Raw genomic sequence first — 17,911 nt, 5'->3', positions numbered from 1 at the left:
CTACTTAAGAACTTAATCCGTTTTGGAATGGTGTTCTTAAGTTGAAACATTCTTAAGTTGAAACAAAATTTCCCATAGGAATGGACTGAAAACCAATTAATCCGTTCTGGCTGTTTTTTTGTTATGTAGAGGTGCGTTCGTACATTGAAGCATTAGTTCCCATAGGAACTAATGCAAAGCTGGTTAATACGTACTCTACCACTAGGGGGAGACTTTTTTTTTAACCTAAGATGACCTAAGGTTAAAAAAAGAGCAGGAAAGGTTTTTTTTTCCTGTTCTTATCTTGGATTTCTGTTCTCAAGTAGAAGCAAAATTTAGCAAATGGAGCTGTTCTTAAGTTGGATTGTTCTTAAGTAGGGACATTCTTAAGTAGAGCCCCCACTGTATTTTGTTCAGTCACCTGTTATTGGTGTTAATATTCTTGTTTAGTGTCCAACTCTTTGTGACCTCATGGACCAGAGCATGCCAGGCCCTCCTGTCTTCCACTGTCTCCCGGAGTTGGGTCAAATTCATGTTGGTTGCTTCGGTGACACTGTCCGACCATCTCGTCCTCTGTCATCCCCTTCTGCTCCTGCCTTCACACTTTTCCCAACATCAGGGTTTTTTCCAGGGAGTCTTCTCTTCTCATGAGATGGCCAGAGTATTGGAGCCTCAGCTTCAGGATCTGTCCTTCCAGTGAGCACTCAGGATTGATTTCCTTCAGAATGGATAGGTTTGTTCTCCTTGCAGTCCAGGGGACTCTCAAGAGCCTCCTCCAGCACCACAATTCAAAAGCATCAATTCTTCGGTGGTCAGCTTTCTTTATGGTCCAGCTCTCACTTCCGTACATCACTACAGGGAAAACCATTGCTTTGACTATTCGGACTTTTGTTGGCAATTGATGTCTCTGCTTTTTAAGATGCTATTGAGGTTTGTCATCGCTTTCCTCCTAAGAAGCAGGGATCTTTTAATTTCGGGGCTGCTGTCACCATCTGCAATGATCATGGAGCCCAAGAAAGTAAAATCTGCCACTGCCTCCATATCCTCCCCTTCTGTTTGCCAGGAGGTGATGAGACCAATGGCCATGATCTTGTTACTTTACTAAAACAAGTATTAGCTTACATACCAAGATCCAGATAATAACTGAAGGGTCGAATTGCACACACTAGGTTGTATGTGCCATGTTTTGGGAGAAGGTGGGGGTAGGAATAGAAATAAAATAACATGGGTGGGACCCATCTGAGATTCCCCCCACCTCCTAATTCCATCCCCATTTATGAGAATGCCATTTTGTAAACCTTACAAAACTGCTAAACCCATTGCAATATAAAAATGATCTAGTTACGCTTGAAAATGTAGTGCAAGATATCTAAGTGTCTCTCCATTACTCAGCAGTGCTGAAAAGAGGTGCTGAAATAGTAATGAAAAGAAGCAGGAAGGAGAAGACTAGAATGCACAGAGCCATAGAAAAATCACTGTATTACTTCCCTTTCAGAGAAGTCTCAAAAGTTAGAACAGGATGGTTACAGGTCATTGCTACCAAATGAAAGCAACAATAATTTAAAATGATCAGACAAACGGCACCATTAGTTTCAAGAAATCCATGCTAGAAGCAGCTAATTAATTTTTGGCCTCCTTAACTACAGGGTATTTGAAGCCACATGTTATGAATCATTTTCAGTTGAGATATTAAAATCAGATTACAAGAGAAAAGCCTTGTAAATATTTGCCTTCAAATGAATCTGAGAATAAATATATATTCAGTAATTCATCCATATTTAGCAGATATTAAAGAGACAAAGCATAGCTTTAAATTCAATTATCATTTTATACAAAGGGAGGAAATATGAAACTTGGCTTGATTAGCTTGTTTCTTCCCATGCTTTGTAATACCTTATTAAAATTTGAACTTTGAAATTGATATTATCAGTCAAATAATGTCAGAAGAAATATTTAATCTGTGGTTGGAACCTTAGTTAATAGAAGTTTTATTTGAAGTGTGTTATGTCTAAAAAGAGAGAAAATATATGAAGGAAATTCAGACTTGATTTGGAAGGTTGATTTCACAACTGTAATTCTATTTGAAAGTCTCCTTTAGCTAAACAAATTATTTGGATCTCACCCAACTAGCATTGTAAGTTTATTTAGACAGAGAAGAAAACGCTAGTGTTCAGTGTGGTTTTGCCCCTGAACGAACTGTTATGCTCAACATGCTCTAAAGTGGGAGCCTGATCAACATGTTTTAATGTGAAAAGTGTGGTTATCATATCACCTCTGCTTAATAATAGCAATAATGTGCTGTCAAGTGAGTTCTGACTTATGGCAACCATTTCCAGGGATTTCTAGGTGGAGAATACTCAAAAGTGGTTTCCCATTCCCTTCTTCTGGGGGTACTGTGGGACTGTGCAGCTTGCCCAAGGCCGCACAGGCTGGCTCTACTCGCAGGAGGCATAGTGGGGAATTGAACTCTCAACCTCTGGCTCTGCAGTCGGATACCTAAACCACTGAGCTATCCAGGCAGCTCATCACCTCAGCTTATCCGCTTTGAAATGTCCTAGCTGAGTTCCCAGTTAACAGGAAAATATAAAACACTGCAAAGCTTGCGTAGTGTGAGAAGTAAACGCAGTGTGCTTCCCCTGTTTCAGCAAGGGAGTGAACTGGCATTTTCCTCTGCATGTTTATCCACGGGTACATTTTTCTTTTTAAAAGAAGACTGAGAGCAGTGCTTCGATGGATAACAGCATGTATAGGATTCTGTCCTTGGGCAAGCTGCATAATCCCAGGGTGGTCTCAAAGAAGGGAATGGCAAACCACTTCTGACTACAATATACCTCAAAAACCCTAGGAAACATCACAACACATCAGAATCAACTTGGTAGGATGTAATTAAGATTTTCTACTGGTGACAAGACAGGAGACTGTTTATGGCTGATCTAATGCTGAAATGGCCTTGTAAAGTTACAGCGCTATATACTGAAATAAACAAGGAGGGATTCAACGTAACAATAGACCTTCTGGGCCAGGAACCTTTTTCTTTCCCTATCAATGTATCAGCAAATTATGCTGGGGGAAGGAGTGATACTCTATGATTAAACCTAATATAATAGGCTGGAATTTTAACAACCTTGCATGCTGCCTGGAGAAGGTGTGGCTGGAAGGAACTTCTGGGCTGGGATCCATCCATCCATCCATCCATCCATCCATCCATCCATCCATCCATCCATCCATCCATCTATTGTTTGTTTGATTGACTGATTGATTGATTTGATTTGATTTGGATTTGTATCCCACCCATCTGATCTATGCGACCACTCTGAGCGGCTTCCAATATAACATAAACCATTAATAAAATAACACATAATTACATAAATCTTCGAATGAGAATGTAAAAACCAGGAAATGGGATGACTGCTTCTTCCTGCCTCTCTGCTCTGAGTATTTTCCCTCTCTAGAGTCTGTTGAAGTCTGTTGCTGAAAAGCAGTCATGTTAGTTTTAGCAACTGTAAGTAATGAAACCTTTCATTCCTTCTCTTATAAACATCTCACAGTGAGTTGTTGAGACTGTAAGTTAATAACCAGGGTGGATTTGATTTAAATCACAATGTATATCACAATGTAATTTAAAAAAAAAAATCAGATTTTTTGATTATTTAAATTGAGAAAATAAAAAAAAATTATTGAAATTGTGATTTAAACCAATTTGATTTTTTAAAAAATAATCAATTTTTATCCAGCCTGTCAATAACTCAGAGGTGATTCCCTTGGAGTCATCTCTCTGGGAAAGTGAAGCTACAGTATTCTGTTACTCCCTGCACTTCAGTTGCACAGCTAGAGGAATTCAATCCAAAATTCAAAACTCTGCAACAAAGGTGCAACCAGCTGCTTCTGCAATGAATTTTTTTCTCACCTTTTGTTCTATAGTTCTCTGTGCCTTCTACCTGAAAGCCTGCTGTAGATAATTTTCCAGTCTTTTCGGTTAGGTATTCAGGATGTACACAGGTATTCAGAGAGTGCTACAAGGCAGGGTAATTGCCTCCCTCTCGGTTCTGCTGATGGAAACCATTATGTCAATGGAGCAACTCCATCAGACCCTGTCCTGAACATGCAAGAGCATAAGTGATTCATGAATGGGAAAGGGCAACCCCCCCCCCCAATGTTGTGGTGAGATGTTCCCCGCAATCCATGAATTGGTTCCCTCTCTACATGAGTGTCATAAGTTTGATGACTCTGGAAGCATGGAAAGAATTATAGGCAGCCATCATTTAAGTGGCTAAAATGGGAATTAAAATGGGACAGGTGGGTTTATCCTCCAGTAGGCTATGGCAGCACTGATGCTGTTGTTTGGTTTTTCCTTCTGAGGGCCAAGGGCCTCCTGTCCTATTTCTGGCTAGAAAATTCACCTAATGCCTTTTCTCTTCCTTCTATCACCCTACAGAGTGTATAATTTCTACCCTTTTACAACTAAGAGCTGTCTCTCAACTTCCTGGGCTCTTGGAAGTAGCTTCTATTTTGCTAGGCAAGGTTTTGGGTGGTTCCTAGTTTTGACAAGTTGAGAAATCTTCTGAGGAAGATGCATTAGGAACATTCAGATACATTCCTTCTCATGTTCTGTGCCCACACAAAATTCCTCTCGCTAACCTGATCTTCCTTCCTTCTTTTTTAGTATGAGGAAAATTTAAAGGCTGGGCACCTCTATTCACCCATTCTGAGCTAATACTAGGGCTCACTGGATCAGGACAGAAGCATCTGTTGTGTTATGCTTATGCAACATTGGTGCTCCAAAATGCTGGTTAGAAGTGAAGTGGTGGAATGGATGCCCTTGGGTTTAAAGTAGGCAGGAGTCATGCCCCTTGGAGCAAGGCAGGGGAGTGGAATGCCTTGCGTTCATTTCACAGTCAGTTGGCCCAGAAGTAGTTCTGCCTTCTTCCCAGTTGTTCCCTTCCCAATATGACATTGCAAGGGTCTGTTTGTGGCATTACAAGGTCTACCCTCTAGTATCAAGTTTTGGACCTGAAATCTGAAGGAATGGCATACTGACACCCTAGCAAGCCTCCTGAAGGACATGTTTATGAAGTTCTGTGACCAACATTATTACTACCCCTAAGCAAGTCAAGATAAATCCTTTAAAGTTTCAAATTATACAACATGTGGGGAATATTTTTAGCTATTATTGATGAATTGGCTGTACTGAAATAAACCCAGCTATCTGCCATTTAGTGGGATCCTTTAATGCCACTGGAACCCCAAAACACCACATCCAGCGACATTTCTACTGACACGTGGATGAAATTCTGCAGAAGGCCTCCTCTGAAAAGATGCATACAAGAAGGAGAAAATCAGGAATGCCTGCTGTGCGCTGTTGCCTCGCTCACTAACTTATACAATCTGGCAGGTCTGTTATTTATACGTTCATATAGATTTCTCTGTGATAGACCAGGCATGCTGGCTGCGACAGGAGATGGGAGAAGGATGGGAGGAAGAGAAAGGGAATGCATTACTCTGGATGTGGTACCTCAGCATGAGATGAAAAGGTGCTAAAATGTGAAGTTTTCTCTGGATAATTTAACCTCAGAATGACATGAGAGTTTAAAAGGACTTTGGTTTTATATTTTAAAAAGAATATCTTTTAAACCAACATGTATGTACTCTCCAATACCCACATGCATGTGGATGTGTGTGGGTATTGGAGAGAGAAAAAAGAGAAACAGGAAAAGGTGATTTGTGGCCTTAAAATGCTATAGGGTTTTTCACCCTATAGACAGGTAAAAGGAAGAAGTAGCATTTGGATTAAATAGATGTCACGATATACCATCATGCCTGTATCATCCTGTTAGAAACATCAAGCAACTCACCCTTACACAACCTCAAAGATGTACTGCCAGTGAGAAAGCAGGATAAGCCTCTGTAGACCATTTAAATGAATGGAAATACAGTGGTGCCTCGACTTATGAACATCTTGACTTGTGACGGATTCGAGTTACAACCAGCTCTGGTTGCAAAACTTTGTTTTGACTTGTGACCGGAGCTTTGAGATACGATGGGAAAAAGGGCCTCTTTCCCCCATCGTTCCCTCCCTCCCTCCTTTCCTACCCTTTTTTAAACCTTAGAGGTCATTTTAGGTTAAAAAAGTCTTCCCCTAGTGCAGTGGTGTCGAACTGTGGCCCTCCAGATGTTCTTGGACTTCAACTCCCAGAAGCCTTCACCACCACCTCTGCTGGCCAGGATTTCTGGGAGTTGAAGGCCAAGAACATCTGGAGGGCCACAGTTCGACACCACTGCCCTAGTGGATGGATTAACTGCTTTTGCATTCATTCCTATGGGAACGAATGCCTTGAGATACAACCAGCGCCTTGAGACATGACCCAAAAACGGCTGGAACGGATTAATCACATTTTAATGTATTGCTATGGGAAATGGCGCTTTTAGTTACGACCAACTTGAGTTACGACCATCATCCTGGAACAAATTAAGTTCACAACTCTAGGCACCACTGTAGACCAAAAGCAAAAGCAACATGTGCTGCTTATTTACCACCTCATAGTGCTGGCCGAATAGCTCAGTGATTTAGGTATCTGGCTGCGGAGCTAGAGATGGGGAGTTCGATTCCCCCACTGTGCTTTCTATGAGTGGAGCCAGCCTGTGTGGCCTTGGGCAGGCTGCACACTCCCAGGATGCACCCAGAAGAAGGGAAGGGTAAAACATTCCTGAGTATTCTCTGCCTGGACATGAGTCAGAACAGACTTGACAGCACACGGTTATTCTTAAATGAACCCCACAGCGGGAGCTTACAAATGAACCTGCTTTGTTTTGTGGTTGGTCTTCAGTACTTACACCCAGGATTCCTTTAAACAAAAAAGTGGGCTTCAGTCACATTTCTCCATATTGCTGGTACTTTCAGCTCTAATGACAGGCTATCTATAACGTCTGTTTTCTCTGCCTTCTGCTTTGCCACTGCAGGGTAAATGTTTTCTAGACTGCTTGGTGCAAGGTGTTTTTTTTTTTGTGGCATCGCTCTGTGGTGCAATTTCCTTTCCTTTCTATCAACTCCCATCTCTGCAAGCAAAGGGCATCCATTAAATTGCAGAGCGCCGAGGAACTCAAGGTTAGAGAAAAGCACAGGGTGTTGATGTTGGCTGGTTAAAACTGTTGTGACAAATACAGCTTCAGGGGGCTCTCTAAATGCACTGGATGAATTACGGTAGCAATCCAGGGAAGTTTGATACAGTCTCTGCCAGTTTATGGTGTCTTGGTTGCCCCTAGTCCTTGGGTATTAGCAAGTTTACAGCACAGTGAATATACTCTAAGGCCTGTTAGAGCCATAATCCCTTTTTAATGCTTTATGTCAGGCATTCCTGCTGCACTCTAACCACTCTTTAATAATAAGACAAAAGTGATATTTTAAGGTAACAGTTAATAAATAACGTGACTTATCCAATCGCACCTTTCACTAAAATATTATTATCTTTTGACAGATTCATTACAGCGGAGGCATCGGGAGCCTGATGAAACACTCTCTAATTCTACCACTAGTACATTTTCCACAGTTGTCTTTCTTTTAATTTAATTCTCCCATTCTGAAAGCATACTGTCCATTGCAATTATCGAGTAAGCATTTAATCTAGCATAACTAAAGCATTTTAATCTTTTCTTATGGAAAAACGATTAAATGGTCATAACGTCGGTACGATGCGTGTTCATTTACTCCTGACTTTTTATAAGTTTCTCAGAGCCAAAACTCAAGTGAAACTGAACTTCTTCACAAAAAGACTGTGTGAGAGTTGTTAAAATAGCTGGCGTAGGTATAACTTTTTTTTTTAAAAAAAGGATTATTCATTATTTTCCCCAGGTAGCCCTGAGTGGCACATCTTTAAAAGTGATGAGGAACAAAGACATTGTAGGAAAAACATGGACTCTGCCTACATTTTTACGCACTGCCCCCCTCCCATCTTGGTGTAAAATTCTCTATAAAGTTTTTGTTTTGTTTTGTTAGCATACATTAAAAAAAACCAGTTGTACATATATTTTTCCCCCAAATGTTGTAAGAGTTTGAGGTTATTAACTGCTTCCTCCTCCTCTTCCTCAGGCCCAGTTTAGGCCTCAGAGGTGTCAAATGACTGGGAGAGATCTGTAAACATATTTAAAAAATTTTTTGGAAGCATTCTGGAAAAAGATGCAAAATGGATTGTATAACATGCATATGGAACAAGTCTTTTTTCATTCAGTTTTTTTCCCCTGGGATGGAGTGGGGAATAGCTTGCAGGCCCGAAGCCCAGGTCTTTTCAACTGTACAGTATATCATATACTAATGTTTTCTTTATTTAGTCTATTACCTGTAACAATGAGACAACACACTATTGTCTTATAATAGCTAGGGGAAAACATGGCTCATCCCAGCCTGTTCTACTGGCAGCCACTTTCACAGCACCTTGCTCTTGTTGTCTCTTGTTGCAGAGTTTTGAATTTCTGATAAAATTCTCTATTTGCTACAGAGTAGAGATACAGACATCTACAGAGAAAAATAGCTACACATTCTCCAGAGTCCTCTCCTTTTTCATTAACTGCCGCTTAAAAGTCCAATAACATACTCTGAGACATTTGTAGGATAAATAATCAAAATGTTTATTTTCTTACAGTTACTTGAAATTATAGGTGTGTATACTGCTTTCTTTACAGAACACATACTAGCAACCAACTGAACAAATCAACAGCAACAAACAACTGCCTCCAAGGAAGAATTGGTAGTCCTGGATAGACAATAACCCTAGCCCAGAAAAGTCTTTCCCATTCACCAAACAACAGATAATAGCATGTGAGTGTGTAAATAAAACTCCAGCACCTGTTTCCTGTTTTTGCAACATGTTCGAAAGGAATTGGAGAGTCATTGTGTGGAAATCTCAGAAATATTTCAGAAAAGTGATGTGATAACACATTTTTGTTCCAGGAAAATAACCACACAATCCCTATTCGACCACATTCGGAAGAATTTGTGGACATGCCCAACAACCTGCTCTAATTTCTCCGTTTCAGTAACACAGCAATGCATGCTGTTCGATTGCTCTTGCCAAATGTGTCTCTAATCCTGGTTGCAGGATGAAATTGGTACTTTTCCTCAATGTCCTCAACAGTTTGACATGTATACGTTGAATGTAAGATATGGCAGCAACACCTTCCTCCCTGGAATTTCACATACTTGCAGCATACTCTTCATTACCATGTGGTGAGAAGCTTCATTGGTTTTCAGCTACTGACTTGGGCCTATGCTGAAAAGAGACACATGGGATACAATACAATCAGCCAGGGTACCCCTTTCCCTTACGATTGGGTGGAGGAACTGTTTTTGCACTTTACTTCAGTTGAAACCTATCAGAATTTGCAGGCAGGGGCTCATGAAAAGTGGCCAGGAAAACTAGAACTAAGGTCACAGGTGGACTTCAGCCTGTAGTGTCCCCACTCCTGCCATACGAAGGGTTCCTCTCTTCTCTTGTCCAAAAAGTCTGTGAGTGGACTCTGGGAAATAAGCCTTGGAATCCTGTTTAGGTCTCCCTAGAAGTGAATTTCAGAAGTAACTGAGGACATATCTATGAAGATTCTCAGTCATCCAGATGAGGTTATCTGGAATTTGAGTCATGGCAACTGGACTTCTTTCTTGTTAGGTTGAAATGTTTCGCTACTCATATAAGTACTTATACAAGTACTCATACAAGACTGAAGAAGCTACTTGGATGAGTAGTAAAACATTTCAACCTAACAAGAAAGAAGTCTGGTTGTCATGACTCAACTTCAAGATAACTGAGGACATGTTTTCATGTGTTCTCTTTCCACCAAGACCTTCCTTGTTTGGGCCCAACGTTGGGTACCACCAAATCTGAGGATTCTGTGTCTATAAAGTGAGGCTGGGGGTTGGGAGGGGAAAGTGTCTCTCTCATACACAGACACATGCACACGCACAAAAAGAGCAAGAGTTTTGGCCATTTTGAGCTCTTTCTGAGCTTGATGTGGCCCTCAAGAAGGGCTAAGACTCAAACTTTGGCCACCAATCTCACCAGACCTGGCCACCTCTGCTTCATAGTGCATATGTACACATACATGTGTATGTATGTGCAAACTCACAGCAGTCCTAAATCCCCCTCCTGCATGTTTACATATGCTGTAAGGGGTTTGATCAAGCTAATCCCCCCCAACTCCATTTAGTCCTCATTTTTTTTTCCATTGGATATCACAGATTGGTGTCCCAGGCAGACCTTAGATAGACAATAGCTGATTTTGGTAGAGACAAGATATGATACATAACGTGTCAGCAGTTGGTAGTATACAATGCAATTTAGCCTGCAACCTTACACATTTTTATCTGAAAGAAAGTTAGATTGACAATATTCAGAATTGTTTCCAGAATTGCACTCTTAAAATATTTCATTGTGTTACCTGAAGTGGCCCTAGCATTAGGCAGAGTGAGGTGACTGCCCAGGGTATAGGGTCCAGGGCATCCCCTTAGCAGTTCCTCCAGAATCACTAACTAGTCCTCCCTTCTTCTTGAAGGACAGACTTGTGTGTGTCACACCGCTTTCCTTGCATATCTCACAACTGACCTTGTTGTGCTCCAGTGCGTGGAGGATGTTATTGTACTGGTATTGTACAGGAAGAAAGGTTCAGTGGCCAGTTTTGCTGGGTTTTGGGTGTGAAAGAGAAGCAGCTGACTTCAGCCTTGGGCTAATCCTCTGCATTATGGCTTTCCGGAAGGAGCTGTCTGCTGTTTCCTCGCTCCAAATAGGTCTTTAATCTTCCTCCACACCAGCCCCATATTTGTGTGGTCCCATGAAATGTTAGAGTAATATGTCAGGAATACACCTATTACATACACACAAAATGCTTTTTATGTATTGACTAATTAAAATATATCCATACCATCCTTCAGTTGAAGACTGACTGCTAATTTGAGGTGGAAGGAGGTGTGCAGTAGATTGTGGTAGTGGGTGGGTGAGTGGGGAGGAGGTGGCATTGACAAAGTAGAAATGGGGAGCTTTCTTCACTCTTACTGTAGTTTCCGTTTTCTTTCTGCCTCATATGGTTCCTGAGATAGAAAACATTCTTCCTTCGCTTAAGGGAAAAATTTAACGCAACCTTTACAAACTGTGTTATGTGCAAGTATAATTAGCAATTGAATGCCAGCAGATAACTGTTCAGAAATCAATCTGTGATGGGGGGGAGGGGATTTGGGGGAGGAAGAAAATAACAGAGAATAGTGTGGAAAGAAGGGGGAAGGGAAGACATAATTTATCACTTAAATTATTTGTTGTGAATAGCTTGCTTGATCCATTTGCAATGCTGGCTTCTCTTCCATTGTGCTTGATTTACAAATGCTTAGGCTTAAATTCCTTGAAGTGAAAGCTGTGTTGCTGAGTTTTGAATTTTTGGCAAAATTCCTCTAGCTGTGCAACAGTAGTAGTGCAGGAATTAACAGAGGAGAACAGCTTCAAGTTCCCTCACAGTAGACCACCCCATTTTTCCTCATCAATTGGCACTTTCAGTCTCAATAACTCACTCTTAAGAGAACATATAAAAAGTTTCATTGCTTTCAATACAACAGATCAAACAGCAAACTGACAAAAATGGCTGACTGACTTTCAGCAACAGGCCTCAACAGACTACAGAGACTACATCCAACAGAGTATGGAGATGGGGAGGGGGAAAGGCAAACTAGAGAGGCAGAGCTCTATTTGAATCAGAGGTAGGAAAGGAACTGTTAGTGATATCAGTGGACCCTCGACTTACAGACGGCTCAACTTACAGACTTTTCGAGTTACAGACTTCTCTGGCTGTAAAATTTAGGTTCAATTTGCAGCCAGAGAAGCGACCTACAGACAAGAAAAAAAATGGAACAAAAACGGAACAAAAACAGCCAGTTATGGATTAATCAGTTTTCAATGCAATGGAGACTTGACCTACAGACTTTTAGACCTGCAGCCACCGTTCCAATACGGATTAATTCCGTAAGTAGAGGGTCCACTGTAATGGTAACTGATAGTTACCCTGGCCTCTCAATCATACTTCCAACTATAGACAGCTTGTGAGGTTGTAAAAGCTCCAACAATTTTCAGGATGATATGGGTTATGCTGTAGGTTTTGGCACCAGAAGGGGTGGACAGAGAGGTGCCAATAGGAATTGTTGCCAAAATGTTGTAACAGCATTGGCCATCTCAGGAGAAGGTTCTGTTTCAGGTAGCACGATGTTGTGGCCAAAAACTGTAATTGCTCTGAAGAAATGTTCTGATTAGTTAAAACAGGGGAAAAAATTGGGGTAAATCAAAGATGTTTAAATGTGACATGTTGATCCTGAAGTGGCCTTAAATGGTTTCTAATAATGACCTGCCCTGATCCTTCATTTGGGAGTAAACGTTCAATGAATTACACCACGAAATTTTGATGCAATCCCAGCAGTTTGGCAATACACTGAATTCCAGGGATGAAGCCTACACAGAGAGCCAGCTGATCTTTTGGCTAGAGCAGTGGTTCCCAACCTTGGGTGACCCAGGTGTTCTTGGACTGCAAACACAACTGGCAGTGAAAGCTTCTGGGAATTGCAATCCAAGAACACCTGGAATATGCAAGATTGGGAACCACTGGGCTGGAGCATTAGGTCAAGACTTGGGAGACCCCAGTTTTCAGTCCCCACTGAAGCCACAGCTTTCCAGGCTGATGGTCTCAACCTGGAGCTCCATCACTGGGTTCTTGGAAGGATGAAGAGGGTGGGGGCAAAAGCTAAAGGCATTGGCTCACTGAAGAAGAATCTGGAGAAAAATGTCAGACAGGCAGAAGTCGATTGTATTATTGTATTATTCTAGCCTGATCTGATAAAAGTGCAGGTGCGTGCAATGTATCCTTAGCACGTCTATCAGAAGTAACTCCCCCTGAGTTCAGTGGGTCATACTCCTAAAAAATAAGTATAGAATTTCAGCCCTAGTACAACAGTATGTGCTGTTGAGTCCGTGTGACTTACGTCTTAGTAAACATGACTAGAAATGTGATGTAATTTCATATTTTGTGTACGTTCAAGTTGCCATGGTTGGTGATTTATTTTCGTTAAAACCTTTCAATTAATTGTGAAAGGAACCCATCCTTTATTCTCCTTCTGCCTCCCTCTCCTCCCTTTGTGATACCAGATTAAATTGATCCCACCTTGATCAAAATCTGAAATGGGATGTTAGCATGCATTAATTACACTTATGGTGCAGGAGACCCATTGGATGGACGTGCGAGCGTTGGTTGCCCAGAGAGTCACAAGCTATGCATGAGCTGTTACGTGCCTCTTGGTTGATTGTTACCTTGTCTAGTAAAATATAATTAATTTTAAAAATCAAATTACATTTTAGAAACCATGTAAGAATCTTAATCTGCCTGATAATTAGACATGGGGATCAGGGGATCAATGAGCTGAGTGTTAATTTTAGTCAACTCTTCCCACTTCTAGTTTATTCTTCTCATTACGCAAACATTCTGCAATGACAGGATCTAGAAATACTTGCCTAAATGTTTGACCCTCTCAGATAACCAGACTGCTGAAAAACAAGACAACACAACACCAAACAAAAAGTTTTTAATCCTGCCAAAATAATAACCTTTTGTTTCGATGGTTATTTATTTTCCTAACGAATAGGTTGGTATCACTTCATCTTTGCCTTCAGCTTTTTGTTTCAGAACATGGATTAAAAAGACTGAGATGTAAATGTGACTGATGCAGATATCTGGAATTGTTTAACTCTGGTGTGTGAATTTATGGGACAGATGAAAAAACATGAGCAGTACCTTTTGATAATGACATAGCTGACAGGCAAGCACAGAGAAATAGTTCTGTTCACTATTAGCAAAGAGGTAGTCAGACATTAAAAGCACTTTGCTGCTTTGAGGCTTTTTTCCCGCCCCTTCCAGGTTTCACATATTTTAAAGGCTTTTTTTTTTGGTGGGGGGAGGACACTTTAAAAAGGACAGTTTGTAACTGTTTGGTATACATTCAGTAGCAAATGTGGAATAAGGGGCTTGAAAAACGAAGCCACATTTTTTATTTTGCATGTGAGTAAGGAGACATATAAGGAGATATGGGATTTTAGAAAGAAAGGAGATTATGCCCAAAATGAATGGCGAATTTATACTTGGTCCATGTTTGAGTATACTGTACTATTTGTATATTATTGTCTTTCACAATGCCAGATGAGCCATACACGATTTCTCTGCCACTATTTCATTTCCCTCCAGAACTAGTTTTAGAATGCCATTTTTTCAGTGATTGTAGTTTCTCTGAGGGCCAAGGCATGATGTTCCAATCTAGCAATGTCATAACTTTTCCTGGTGGAAGTGGCTTTCAAGTTGTAGGATCTATTGTGTGATGTTCCCCCAGCTTCTGCCCCATTTTTCTCCTCTTTCTTTCCTTGCTTGCCTTTTTTCTCCCAGACATTTTGACCTGGAGGATATTTGGTGCGGGAGGAGGAGAGGGAGTTTCTTCCTTAATGCATGGCAACTGCACAGTGGAGACCTTTCTCCTTGCATTTCCTTGCATGGATCTAGAAATACCTGAGCCAAAATCCAGTTGAACTTAACAGAATTTTACCCAGTCATCATTTTTCAAGCAGAGATGGCAAAAAGGTTCCCGTTTAAACTATGAGTCTTGTGGTGCAGTGGTTAAACAGCAATGTTATAGCCCAGACTCACTAGTAGGCACCTTTCCTCCTTTTCGACTAATGTTCTGTTGCCAGTCTTACTTCCTCGTTCGTACTGGTCCTGATGACTTCTGTGGAGGTCCCAACCACCCAGAAAAATTATTATTTATGTGCTTTAGCTGGTGGATAGTGAGTTAGATACCTGGTTGCAGAGCCAGAGACTAGGAGTTCAATTCCCCACTGTGCCTCCTGTTAGTGGAGCCAGCCTTTGTAGCCTTGGGCAAACTGCACAGTCCCGGGGCACCCTCCAGAAGCAGGGAATGACAGACCACTTCTGAGTATTCTCTACCTAGAAAACCCTGAAAAGGGTCACCATGACTCGATGGCACATTATTATTATTATTATTATTATTATTATTATTATTATTATTATTATTATTATTATTATTATTATTATTATTATTATTATTATTATTATTATTATTACTATTACTATTATTATTATTATTATTATTATTATTATTATTATTATTATTATTATTATTATTATTATTATTATTATTATTATTATTATTATTATTGTTGTTGTTGTTGTTGTTGTTGTTATTGTTATTGTTATTACTACTACTACTACTACTACTACTACTACTACTACTACTACTTTATGTTTGATGTGTCTAACTTCAGAATGTCTGGAGGGCAGTTTTGCAGTGACTGGCCTGTTTATAAGTCCTGAATGTTTGGGACTGGGTTGGGAAAAAGAAACAAACAAAACCCCCTTCAAACGTAGAATCAGAATTGGCTCTAGGTTTTATCTGAATTTCATAGTAACTATCCGATATAAACCTGTATAGGTTTCAGCACTGTTGATAGCTCCTGTACCCACAGTGACTTGACTGCCCTCATAAAACACGACTCATGAACTTCAAGGTATTGGGAATCATGAACTTATAGGTATATAGCCCAAGACCAACAGTGTCAATAGCCAAAGATCAAGGGGTCTCCCTGCCCTGCCCTTGCTGAGATCCCAAGAAAAGTACCAGATGGAATCATTGGTTAATTGTCCTGTATTCTGCTTCTTACAAAGGAAACCAGATTATTTGGGGAATCTTAAAGTTAGGACAAGAAAGCAATAAGACTCCATCCTTCTTCTCTGCATCTGGCACACAACTATGCGATATGGAATTTACTTTGATGGAAGTGACATGCATGGATACCTGCTCCCCAGCTGATGCTCCAAATTCTTTGTTTGGGTTTATCAAGTTCTTCCCATTACAGATTTGAAGACATTTGCAAAATACATACATTTTAAAGAAAATCTAACTGAAGCAGACTTGTCACTCATCTTTGCCTGTTCAACTTTTTTTTGAAAGAGATGTCTCAAGTTTTCTGTCTTGGAAATACTGTACGATGAAATCTGTGAGGTTTGGTAAATTCAGTCCATGGGTGAATGGGAATGGAATCGCCACCTCTTCTGAGACCAGAAAAATCCAGTAGTAATATACATCTATTGCTACCCCTTCACTGATTGCTGCCTTGTCGTGGCAAAGAGGCTTGAGTAATTCAGAGAAGCTATCGGCTATGCCGTGCAGGGATACCCAAGATGGACAGGTCATAGTGGAGAGTTCTGACTAAACGTGATCCACCTGGAGCAGGAACTGGCAAGCCACTCCAGTATCTTTGCCAAGAAAACTCCATGGACAGAAACAAAAGGCTAAAAGATATGACGCAGGAAAATGAGCCCCTCAGGTCGGAAGGCGTCCAGCATGCTGATCAGGAAGAGTGGAGGACAAGTACAAGTAGCTCCAGAGCTAATGAAGTGGTTGGGCCAAAGCCGAAAGGACACTCAGCTGCGGATGTACGTGGAAGTGAAAGGAAAAATCCGATACTGCAAAGAAAAATACTGCATAGGAACCTGGAATGTAAGTTCTATGAACCTTGGTAAGCTGGATGTGGTCAAACAGGAGATGGCAAGAATAAACATCGACATCCTGGGCATCAGTGAACTAAAACGGACGGGAATGGGCAAATTCAAATCAGACAGTTATCATATCTACTACTGTGGGCAAGAATCCCATAGAAGAAATGGAGTAGCCCTGATAGACAACAAAAGAGAGGGGAAAGCTGTACTGGGATATAATCTCAAAAATGATAGAATGATTACAATAAGAATCCAAGGCAGACCTTTCAACATCACAGTAATCCAAGTTTATGCACCAACCACCAATGCTAAAGAGGCTGAAATTGACCAATTCTATGAAGACTTACAACATCTTCTAGAACTGACACACACAAAAAAGATGTTCTTGTCATTCGAGGGGATTAGAATGCTAAAGTAGGGAGTCAAGAGATAAAAGGAACAACAGGTAAGTTTGGCCTTGGAGTTCAAAATGAAGCAGGGCAAAGGCTAATAGAGTTTTGTCAAGAGAACAAGCTGGTCATCACAAACACTCTTTTCAAACAACACAAGAGGCAACTGTACAGATGGACATCCCCAGATAGGCAACACCGAAATCAGATTGATTATGTTCTCTGCAGCCAAAAATGGAGAAGTTCTATACAGTCAGCAAAAACGAGACCTGGAGCTGATTGTGGTTCTGATCATCAGCTTCCTATAGCAAAATTCAAGTTTAAACTGAAGAAAATTCCTAACATGCGCTGGATTATGGAGGAAGAAAGCCAGAGAGTTCCAGAAAAATATCTACTTCTGCTTCATTGACTATGCAAAACCTTTGACTGTGTGGTCCACAGGAAGCTATGGCAAGTCTTTAAAGAAATGGGAGTGCCTGACCACCTTATCTATCTCCTGAGAAACCTATATGTGGGACAGGAAGCAACAGTTAGAACTGGAGATGGAACAACTGATTGGTTCAAAATTGGGAAAGGAGTACAACAAGGCTGTATATTGTCCCCTGGCTTATTCAACTTATATGCAGAATACATCATACGAAAAGCTGGACTGGAGGAATCCCAAGCCGGAATCAAGATTGCTGGAAGAAATATCAACCACCTCCGATATGCAGATGATACCACTCTGATGGCAGAAAGTAAAGAGGAATTAAAGAACCTTGTAATGAGGGTGAAAGAGGAGAATGCAAAAAACGGTCTGAAGATCAACATAAAAAAACACCAAAATCATGGCCACTTGTCCCATCACCTCCTGGCAAATAGAAGGGGAAGATATGGAGGCAATGAGAGATTTTACTTTCTTGGGCTCCATGATCACTGCAGATGAAGACAGCAGCCACAAAATTAAAAGAGGTCTGCTTCTTGGGAGGAAAGAG

General features: G+C 40.8%; 1 long non-coding RNA gene across 1 annotated transcript; it reads left to right on the top strand.

Annotated features, from left to right (window-relative positions):
* Positions 1–1,202: 1,202 nt before the first annotated feature.
* Positions 1,203–14,088, top strand: LOC144588112 (uncharacterized). The gene is made up of 2 exons (XR_013543461.1): positions 1,203–5,371; positions 7,452–14,088. It is a non-coding gene; the product is annotated as an uncharacterized LOC144588112 (long non-coding RNA).
* Positions 14,089–17,911: the final 3,823 nt, after the last annotated feature.

This window comes from Pogona vitticeps, chromosome 3, assembly GCF_051106095.1.
Source record: "Pogona vitticeps strain Pit_001003342236 chromosome 3, PviZW2.1, whole genome shotgun sequence".
Taxonomy (NCBI): Eukaryota; Metazoa; Chordata; class Lepidosauria; order Squamata; family Agamidae; genus Pogona; species Pogona vitticeps.
This window is presented reverse-complemented; position numbering and strand designations above follow the sequence as displayed.